Raw genomic sequence first — 11,322 nt, 5'->3', positions numbered from 1 at the left:
CCATGAAAGTAAAGGGGACTAGATGGAAAGAGAGAGAAGGAAGGTTATGGAAAGGGCGGGAGACAAGAGACAGTGATACAGTGATGATTAGGATCAAAATGCATTGTATACATGTATGAAAATAGTATAATGAAATTCATTATTTTAGAAGGTTAATGTGTGCTAATATAAAGCATTTAAAAGAGTGTGATACACTGGCTGGGGATATAATTCAGTTGGTGGAGTGTTCAGCATGCATGAAGTTATAGCAAAGTCACCCAGTCACCTGGATTTGATCTGCAGCGCTGCATAAACTACCCAGTTTAGTAGATCATGTCTCTTATCTCAGCACTCAGGGGGTAGGATCAAAAGGGCCATGTCTTGTCATCCTCTGCTACTAAGTGAGTTTGAGGCCAGCTTGGGATACACTGAAACCCTGTCTCAAAAAGTAAGGGTCTCACTAGGTGGTGGTGGTGCCCACCTTTAATTTCAGCACTTGGGAGTCAGAGGCAGATAGATCTCTGAGTTCCAGGCCAGCTTGGTTTACACAGACAAGCAAACAAAACAAACAAACAGCAACAACAACTATAAGGGTCTCCTGCCCTACTGACTGAGCCAGCCATGTTGTGACAGGCACTGGGAGCAAATCCAAATACCAAAACCCTCCTCACCTTGGTGTGTTTCTGAGCTTACATCTTGTCTAGTCCAGGCTTTGATGTCTCTGCCACGAGCTCTTACCAGGTAAGGAAGGAGAGAGAGAAAGGAATCCAGCAGTCATTGCTGTCACCACAGCTGAGGAGAGTAAACAATAAGGCAACAAAAATTTGCCTCCATGGATCATAGCATAATAGGAAATACTCTTTTCTGTATTATTAGATTTTTTTAAAAATTTATTTTACAGGGGGCTGGGGAGATGGCTCAGTGGTTAAGAGCACTGACTGCTCTTCCAGAGGACCCGGGTTCAATTCCCAGCCACCACATGGCAACTCACAACTGTCTGTAATTCTACTTCCAGGAGACCCAACACTCATGGCAAAACACCAACGTACATAAAAAATAAATATTTAAAAAAAATTTATTTTACATACCAACCACAGTCAGTCCTCCGCCGTTCCCCCCCCCAACTCATTCTATCCCCAACCCCCCTGCATCCGCTCCTCAGAAAGGATAAGGCCTCCCGTGGGAGTCTGCAAAGTGTGGCTTATCAAGCTGAGGCAGGACCAAGCTCCTCCCCTCTGCATCCAGCCGAACAAGGCATCCTGTGATAAGGAATAGGTCAGGAAACACTCTTAAGCTTCAAGTCCCAGAACTGTCAGGATTGCTCTTAATTACTAATGTGGTGAGTCTAAGAAATGCTTATGAGATTTGTACAGCTTACTCCTGGCTGGAAGGATGTTTTCAGACCATTAGATCGTGAGGGAGCTGACCTAATGAGTGGGCTCATGCTTCACGTGTTTTTAATATGATATTTATTGGCAGCGACGAAGGGTGGAGCACGGCATCCAGCCGAGGAAGTTAGTCTCCAGCACGTGCCCTTCAGGCTTGTCCAGCCCTGCTCTCTGGTCCCTCTTCACCAAGAAGCGGAGCTCAGTCTGTTCCACTCGCTCTTCCCTTTGTTCCCGTGCCCAGGACATCCGGTCCAATGCCTGTGCTAAGCCGTCTGGGACTGAAGGCTCTGAAACCGTGACTCCAAACAAATCCGTTCTCACTCAGGTTGTTTATGTTTGGCATTCCATCGCCCAAGGCGAAAATAGCTAGCGGGTACACTGGACTCGGGAACCCTGCACGAATTGCTGCGACTCTGGGAAGAATCAGGGAACTCCGTTATACAATAAAACTGCTAGTTCCTGTTTCCCTGCAGCTCCGTTGCGCTGCCTGTTTCTGTTGGCATTCGCTCATTTTGGCGTTATCAGCTTCTCGGAGTGCCACAGCTCCAAGTGTGAGTCCGTATCTTTGCATGTGTGTTATTTTAAGCAGGTTCACGGAGGGAAAATTTTCTCACATATACTAAAAAGTATTTAATTGTGGGGTTTCATAAGAAGTTTTGCTTAGGCCAAGGCAAAAGAAAAGCAATAAAAGACAAAACTTAATAGCAGCATGGAGAGAGGCGAGATAGATGTATGTCTTCATAATTGATCAGCTGCCCTTACATGGCAGGTGTCTTCCCGTGTTCCTCGTTCACATGAAGGAAGGTGTGTCTTGATTAGTGAGTTTTGGAGAAAAAAACTTCCCTGGCATTAGAGTGGAGATGCTCTCTCTCTTTCAACTAGGGTCTTGTGCCTGGGGACAGTTGTGTGATGGGGAGAAGGTGAGGCAGAAAGCCACTAGAGATCCTGATAAGCCAATGTCTAGGTGACTATGTCTAACTGAAAAGTAACAGATTGGTAAACTACTTGGCTGAAATTCTGAAGCCACATTTACCAGTGACCATTACAAAAATAAGGTTCATTTGTTGTTTTATTCGCAGGTGGGCATCTCCCTATCTTGCCCGGCTTGTCCCAACTAACAGCCGGGCGTGCTGGCTGGTTTTATGTCAACTTGACAGAAGCTAGCGTCCCCTGAGCGGAGGGAATCTCAACTGAGAAAAGGCTTCCATTACAATGGGCTGTAGGCAAATCCGTAGGGCATTTTGTTGATCAGTGACTGATGCGGGAGGGCCCAGCCCCTTGTGAATGGTAGTACCCCTTGACTGGTAGCTTTGGATTCTATGAGAAAGCAGGCCAGGAGGGGCAAGCCAGTAAGCAGCACTCCTCCATGGCCTCTGCATCAGCTTCTGTGTCCAGGTTCCCCAGTGGACTGAGTTCCTACCTTAGCTTTCCTCATTAGACTGGTTCAGGCTCTGTAAGGCCAAATACACCCTTCCCTCCACAAGCTGCTTTTGGCCATGCTGTTTATTACAGGAATAGTGACTCTAACTAAGACACTGGGGGTTACGGCAGTCTGCCATCATACCCAGGGTGATATTTGCAATTCTGTCTGGCTTCTGTCATTATCACCCAGTTTGCTCCTAACTTGGAACCTCAGAAATTTGGGAAGGTGAATTCTGTAAAACCAGTGGGCATGGACTTGGTTGTTTTACTGTCAATCGCTAGGACCCTCGACACAATGGCCTTAAAAGCCAAGCAGAGGTGACTTGGGCTAGTTAGGTGTTCCCTTCTTATTGATGGATGCTTACACCGGTAGTCAAAGAACAAGCTGCTGGGATTGTGGCCCTTGCAGTGTTAGGCATCTTCTTCTTCATGGGACACGGATGAGGATGTTACATCCCTCATCTGCCAGTGTGCTCAGGAAGTTCTCAGACCTTTAGTTTTGAGCATACTTGTGTTCATCTGGGCACCACGTGCCTAGACTACTTCGATGAGTTTATAAATGGTACCTTTTTATCTTCAGGAATAGGTCACCTATCAGTCTCTGCTTGGTGGGTGGTGCTCACAGGCTGGTGATGGTGTCTGTGTGCACGACAGGATGTGGCGTCATCCCACCTCTACCTCTGAACTCAAACCATAGTCAGATGCCTCTGGTAAAAGTAATTGCCTCAGGCAAGACACAGCTTGCCAGCGGCTTACACAACATGTGTGAACTTAGAGCGTGGCATGGCCTGAACTCACAAGGAAACTCCCAGGTGGTTTTGAGACTGTCTCATGTATGTTTAATTAGCCTTCTCTTCTCCATTTTGTTGCCTAGCCTAACACTGGTGCCAATGCTTCACGACATGGTTGGTTATTGGTGCATTACTGTATCTCCAATTCTAGCCTCAGGGAAAGAACACCAGGGCCCCTTCAGGGGACCAACCCAATCTTCCATTGAATCCCCACAGCCCATCCAGTACTAAGATGACAAGAATATGTCATGAAACTCAATGAGATGAACTATAGACAGAACAAGCTCATAGTAGGCTTAGATGTGGCTTCTCTGAGACCTTAGGCTCAGAACTGCGCTAGGGTCTATGAGAGGGCCGCTTGTCCCCTCGGTGGGACAGGAACCAGCTCTGACACTTTGTGCTGAGGTTCCCACTCCACATCTGTCTTGGTTGCTTTTTGTTCACTTGACACAAACTTAGAACTATCTTCAAAGAGGAAACCTCAGTTGAGAAATGCCTCCATCAGATGGGCCTCCACTCAAATCTATGGGGCGTTTTCTTGATCCGTGACTGATGTGGTTGTGGTGGGTGGGCGGCTAGCTCATTATGGGTGATGCCACCCCTAGGGAGGTGGTTCTTGGTTGTATAAAAAAGCAAACTGAGCAAGCCATGGAGAGCAAGCCAGTTAACAGTCTTTCTCTATGGTCTCTGCTTCAGTTCCTGCCCGGCTTCCCTCAGTGATGGACTAGAAAATGTAAGTAGAAGTAAACCCTTTCCTCGCCGACTTGGGTTTGGTTAGCGCTTTTTATGACAACAGAGAAGCACAATGGGACAGCATTTTCCCCTGCTTGTAAAGAGGAATGAATTTTCCCCTCTTTACCATCTACAGCAGCTTCTCCCTCCACTCAGTCATAGTCTGCCTCTTAGAAAGACTGACAGGAAATGGGTGTTTTTGAGAAATCTGCTGACCCCATTCTCCCTGCCTGTCTACCCTCATACGGTCTGGTCCTTTGATCTCGACAGGATATTCATAAAGAAAACAATCCAACATCAGTGCCTTCCTAAAGTTTGCCTTATCCAGTCTTGAAAATACCAAGAAAGGAATGTTCTCAGCCAGCCACATCCTCTCTGTGATCTCTGTGGTCACTAGGGGGGATCTTGTCCCTACTGTAAGACTCTACAACTGGTCTCCTTGGGTGACTAGGACACACACAGTCCGTAAGGAGGAAAGTAAACTATACTATAACATACTAATAAAAAATCTTCAAGTCATAATCTATATTAAAGAAATAAGAAATCACCAGGCATGGTGGCACACACCTTTAATGCCAGTACTCAGGAGGCAGTGGCAGACAGATCTCTCTGAGTATGAGTTCAGCGTGGTCTACAGAGCAAGTTCCAGAACATCCAGGACTGTTATACAGAGCAACCCTGTCTTGAAAAACTAAGAGAGAGAGAGAGAGAGAGAGAGAGAGAGAGAGAGATCTGTAGAGATATATAAATCCAATTCATATGATCATCCAGAGTGTTTAGCTGACTTTTGTGAGCAACTATAAAGAGCCTTCCTGTCCTTTTGATTTATAATTATGTTTTAAAGGTATGTGTGACAGAGCTGGAGAGAAGGCTCAGCAGTGAGGAGTGCTTGCTGCTCTTGAACCTGGATTCAGGTCCCAGCACTACTATGACAGTTCACAACCACTAGTAACTCCAGCCTCAGGAGATCTGACACCCTCTTCTGGCCTCTGTGGGTACTGCACACACATGGAACACATACACACATGCAGACAAAACACTCATACACACACACACACACACAAAGTAAATAAGTCTTTTTTTTTTTTAATCAGAAAATGTCTCCTAAGATCAGCTTTCCCCCCTCCAAAGTACTAGCAACTTGTAATTCAGGTTTTCTTCAAGTTTTTTTTTTACAATTGCAATTAAAATTATCAAAAACACCAGGGCATCCCACTACACTTATTCATTTCCTGACTTGAAGACATCTACGTTTAGACCGTGTTTATAGAAAGCTTTTAACTATGGTGTTTTTGATGGTGTTCATTTTGTACCTCCATGAGTGCAGGTTGCCTGCAAAGACCCCGAATGGTCATTTTGCATAACTCGTTGTAACACAGGCATACCTGTCTTCAGATAAAGGCAGGACAGAGTGCCCTTTCCAGTTTTGTAGCTTTGTAGCTCACCTGATCCCACATAACTTTGCCTGTGTTCCTACACCAACTGTCTGTCTGCGTCTGCTCATAGTCTGGACCTTTTCTGAGTTAAAACACAAGTGTTCTCTGTGGATTCATGACCTAGAGTCAGATGAAGTGTTAGTTTATGAATCGGAATGCAGCCTGCAGCAACCAGGGTGTTTACCACTACCGGGAGCTGCATAATTTCATTTGGTGAGTCTAATTAATTTGAACTCTAGTTTAATATCTACCAGGTTGGTGGAAAATCATATTTTCAACTTTGTTTGAGGAAGCTCCTTCCCTCCTTCAGATTATGCAACAGTTGAGGAAGCATACAAGCATAGTGTTGAGAAAGTTCAGAAAACACCTTTGGTTTTGATTCATCTTGATAATTACCAGTTCGTTTATTGTTTAAATCTGTCTGATCCCTTGAGGGATCCTGCTTTGTGATGAGACTAGAACAAATTGATCCCAGTGACCAGCCTTCCTTCTACCCTTTTTAAAACACTTAATAGAAAGGATCAAAGGTCCTTGTCCTCTATATGCAAACACACACACACACACACACACACACAATGAACACCACACATACACACTACACATGTACACTCACACATGCATTCACACATACACTATAAACACCACACACACATACACACTACACACACACTCACACACACTGTACATACACACTACACACACTGCACACACAGCACACACATATTACACACACAACACATACACACACTGAAGTACACACACACTGTATATACACAGTATACAATACACTGTACATACATGCTACACACACTGCACACACACACACTCACACACCTTTTCCATCTACATAGGATCTACAAAGGCCTTCAGAATCCTGCTTTCTTACCCTCCTTGACTTTTCCCCTGAATCTTTTCAATCACACTAGGCAGACAGGGGCCAGAGAGGCTGGTTTGATGTAACTTCAGTCCCTAGGGATAAGATCACAAGATGCTGTCCTCACGTGGGAATGAGGGAAGGAAAATACAATGAGAAAAGGTTCCGGAAGGCTGAGCATCTACTTTTCTAAAGCAGCTGAAACAGGATACAAATGAGTGTTTGCTAAGTGGAGATGCAAAGCTCAAAGTGCAGGTTTAAGTAGTCAGCGAAGTCTTGTCTCTGCTTTGACTTGGTTGTGAGGTCGGATGTGTGATCTGTTGATGAGTGTTAACAATAGCTCTTTAGAGAAAGACAAACACTTCAATTACAGTGCTGACAAATTTCCACGAATTTTGTTAGCGAATGCTCCTGTTATGGCTAATTTTTTTTAATTTATTTACTTGCTTTGTTTTGTTCTCGAGACAGGGCTTCACTTGTAGTCCTGGCTGTCCTGGATCTCAACACCTGCAGAGATTTGTCTGCCTCTGTCTCTATAGTGCTGGAATTAAAGGTGCGTGCCACCATACCCAACACTTATTACGACCACTGCTTTGCTTGCAAACTTATGAATACAAATCCCTAGGACCCGTATGAGCCTATGACTTCACAGCAGTGCTTAAACACTTACGTTAACCCCAATGCCCTCAGCTTCTTCGTTTGCCACTGTACCTGTTTGACGAAACCCTCACCTACGTACCTTTCACCTTTGCAACTCCATAAGTACTGATGTTTATGTTATAAGACATTTGGTCAGCAGAAGTCTGTGTAAATTAATTATAATCTTACCAGTTTCTTTCTGGGACTCAAGACACTTGTAATCCTGCCTGTCAGGGTTATCAGCCTCCAGTGGCTTTGGACTACTTCCCAGCTCTGAGGAGCTCTTTATTCTCCAGAAGTTGTTCTGGTTGTCCTTCTTCGTAAGCATGAAAACCGTCGCTCTGGTATGTGGCTATCCAGCTCCAGATGTTCGACAGCGGAACAACACTTCCTGAACTTGTGCAAGGAGACCCCTCGGATGACAGAGGGGGAGCCAATCTTATGTAGTTTCTTTAAAAATACACTGGATATGGTGGCTCGGAGCTGTAATAGCTGCACTTGTGAGGCTCTGGAAGAAGGGTTGCTGACTTCAAGGTCAGCCTGGGCTACTTAGTGAGTTCTAGGATAGCCTGGGCTATAGTGTGAGTTTCTGGAATAATCAGGGCTGCAGTGTGAGACTGTCTCAGACAGCCAAAATAAGAAAATAAGCAAACCAGGGCTGGAGTATCAGAAAACAGCACTTGCTGGCACGGGCGTGAGGCCTTGGGTCTGCCCCTCCCCCGCCCAGGACTGCAAAACGTAGCATAGAAAATAAACTTAAACTAGCCAGGCGCACTTTACTTCCCAGCACTGGAGAGGAAAGGACGTGAGGACCACTTCAAGCTTGAGGCCAGTTTTCAGGCTTTACTACGATACTGTCTCAAAAAAGAAATCGAATAAACAAATAAACCACAAGCCTCCCCGTAAACAGCACTGGGGCATGTTTTCATGTAGGGCTGTCACACCTTCAGCCACAGAAATGGCTCAACAATAAAAAAGCCAACACAGAGGATGCTTCAACGTTCCGAAGGAGAACAGAGCAGACTTCTAAGTCGACCATGACCAACCCTGGCTTCCCCAAGGTTTCCTCGACTGTGATAATCTCTCCATGCGAGTGACAGACTCCCGAGAGCGCTGGAGCCTTTCATGACCTCAGTTGGCCAGTGAGCGGAATGAAATGGCTGAATCGACAGGTGAGGACTTCAAGGGGCAGGTTCTGCATTACAGGAAGGTCTGCCAGTTCCTGCCACCACTCCGCGTCAGGGGCCCTTATCTCCCTTGACTCTCCTTACAGAAAAACACCAAGTGATATTCACAAAAATGACATTGCCTTCCCTGTATTCATTGCAGAACTGTTTGCAGGGAAGAAGGTTAGGAAACACACAGGAGAAAAAGTCCATCAGTACGAGATTCATGAACTTAACTTGCACGTGGTGGAATCTGAGGGGGAAAGAGCTGTGGGTGACCAGCATTGGCTCCAGACTGAGTGCCGGTTTATAAAAATGGAGGAAAGAAATAAGCAAACACATGAAATGGTATCTCGCTGCCTGTAAAGCGGGAAACTGAGCACCTGCTGGTTGGAATGCAAGGAATCCCACCGTGTCCCTTCCACATCTTCTCATACTCACAGTCATTGTGTCCCACCTATTCTGACACACGCAGGTAGACAGTTTTTCTCGAATATAAATTTTGAAACCACTATGATGAGAAGATATTTTTCTACTAAACATTCACAAATGTCCAATTCTGTGGCGTTAAGTGTGTTCACAGTGCTGTGTGCCTGTCCCCACTATCTGTAGCTAAAACATTTCATCAATACCACCACAACCCCGGTTATCTCTTCATCAATAAACCCTTAAGTCCTCCTCACTCTGGTCTCCAAGAACCTCTCCGCTCTGTTCTGTCTCCATGAATGTGCATATTCCAGGTTCTTCAAATACACAGACTCTACAATATTTGTCTTCATGTGGCTGGTTTACGTCATTCTTCCACAGGTATGTTTTTTTCCTCTAGTCACCTGCCAGTTAGATAAATAGAGTTATGAAAGCCTGGGGTTTCCTTAGAGGTAGAGAGGGCATAGCTTTGTGAACTGTGTGGGCATGTCTCCGACGAGGTAGCTCATGCTTCTGATGTTTTCTAGAACTCCCACTGTATCCTGTAAAAGATTAAATAGAAGGCCAGGGATGTGGCTCTGTGGTAGAGCACCTGCTTAGCATTGCAAGGCCCTAGGTTGGATCTTCAGCACTGAAAAAAAAAATTAATTAGCCACGCTGGAAGTGTGTTTCTCCCATCCCGGCTTTGGGAAGTTAGAAACCAATGGGTGGTGAGTTTAAGGCCATTGTGGGCTACCTACAAAAATACTGTCTTTTTGTATGGGGTATGGGAGTGCATACCTTTAATCTCAGCACTTGGGAGAAAGAAGCAGATCGATTTCTATGAGTTAAAAGCCAGGCAGTTCTACGAATTGAGTTCCGGGCTAGTAAACGATAGGCAGCAAAGCCATGTGAGCAGACAAAGAAACATTAATTGGTGGCCTTTCCTTCTCATGTTAGTACCATTTTAATTTCATAAAACAAAGTCCAACAGCCATAGTTCCCATGAGTCATGGCTTGTATATGGCTTATATAGAGCATTACATCATTTGTGGGATTTAGATGTTTTGTTTTTGTTTTGTTTTTTGAGATAGGATCTCATTGCATAGCCCTGGCTGGAAATCACTTTGTAGACCAGACTGACTTTAAATTCACAGAGATCCACCCAGCTCTTGCCTCCTTAGTGCTAGGTTCAAAAGTGTGCACTATCACACACCCCTACCTTTTTGTGTAGTGTTCTGAGAGAAAGTCTCATGTAGCCCAGGCTAGTCTCCAACTCACTATGCAATAGAGGAAGAGGTGGGACTGATCCCCCTGTCTCCACCCCCTGTCCCAAATTCTTGGGATGATGGAGCCGTATGCCCACCACACCCATCTGAAACCATTTTTTTTTCTTTTAGAGAAAGGGTTTATTTTAGCTCATAATTATAGGCTACAGTTCATCATGGCGGAGAAGTTACAGCAGCAGGAGCCTGAAGCAGCTGGTCACATTTCATCCGTGCTCGATCAAGAATGAAAAGAGGATGAATGCACGGGTGCTGTGTGCTCGCTTGCGCTCAGCGTGGCTTCTGCGCTCTTACGAAGCCCAGGACTCCTGACTAGGGAATGGTGCCGCCCACCGTGGGCTGGGGCTTCCTCCCTCAATTAACTCAATCAAGACAGTCCGCCACAGACACGTCACATGTCAGTTCACTGTAGAGGCCCTCATTGAGGTGTTCTTCTCAAGTGAGTCTAGGCTGTGCTTAATTGACAGTTAAAACACTAGCTGTCGCAGATGTATACCCAAGAGTGGGAATATTGGGTCAGAGGTTTTCTTTTCGTTGCAGCACTGGGCATAGAACCCAGGGCCCTATACCTGCTAGGCAAAATACTCTACCTCTGATATATATATATATATATATATATATTCCATATATACATATATGGAATCTCTGTACCAAGCCCTGCATCAAACTTTCATTTCTTTTTTAAATTTTTATGAAAAATTTTAATTTATTTTACATACCAACCACAGTCAGTTTCCCTCCCTCCTCTCCTCCTGTTCCCTCCCCCCCCAGCTCCCTTCTATCCTCCTCCTATCTACTCCTCCTCTGTCTCCATTCAGAAAGGGCAAGGTCTCCTTCCCATGGTAATCAACAAAACATGGCATATCAAGTTGAGGCAGGACCAAGCCTCACTGCCCTGCATCAAAGCTGAGCGAGGCATCCTGCCTTAGGGAGTAGGTTCCAAAAAGACAACTCATGCATCAGGGACAGATCCTGGTCCCACTGCTAGGGGCCCCACAAACAGACCAAACTGCACAACACATGCCTAGGTTAGCTCCATGCAGGCTCCACAGCTGTCAGCCTAGAGTCTATGAGCTCCCATTCGCTCAGGTCAGCTTTCTCTGTGGGTTTCCATCATGATCTTGACCCCTCTTGCTCATATAATCCCTCCTCCCTCTCTTCAGCTGAACTCCCAGAGCTTGGCCCAGTGCTTGGCTGTTGCTCC

The sequence above is a fragment of the Myodes glareolus genome, chromosome 13, assembly GCF_982192425.1.
Source record: "Myodes glareolus chromosome 13, mMyoGla1.1, whole genome shotgun sequence".
Classification (NCBI taxonomy): Eukaryota; Metazoa; Chordata; class Mammalia; order Rodentia; family Cricetidae; genus Myodes; species Myodes glareolus.
Note: the sequence above shows the minus strand (reverse complement) of the source record.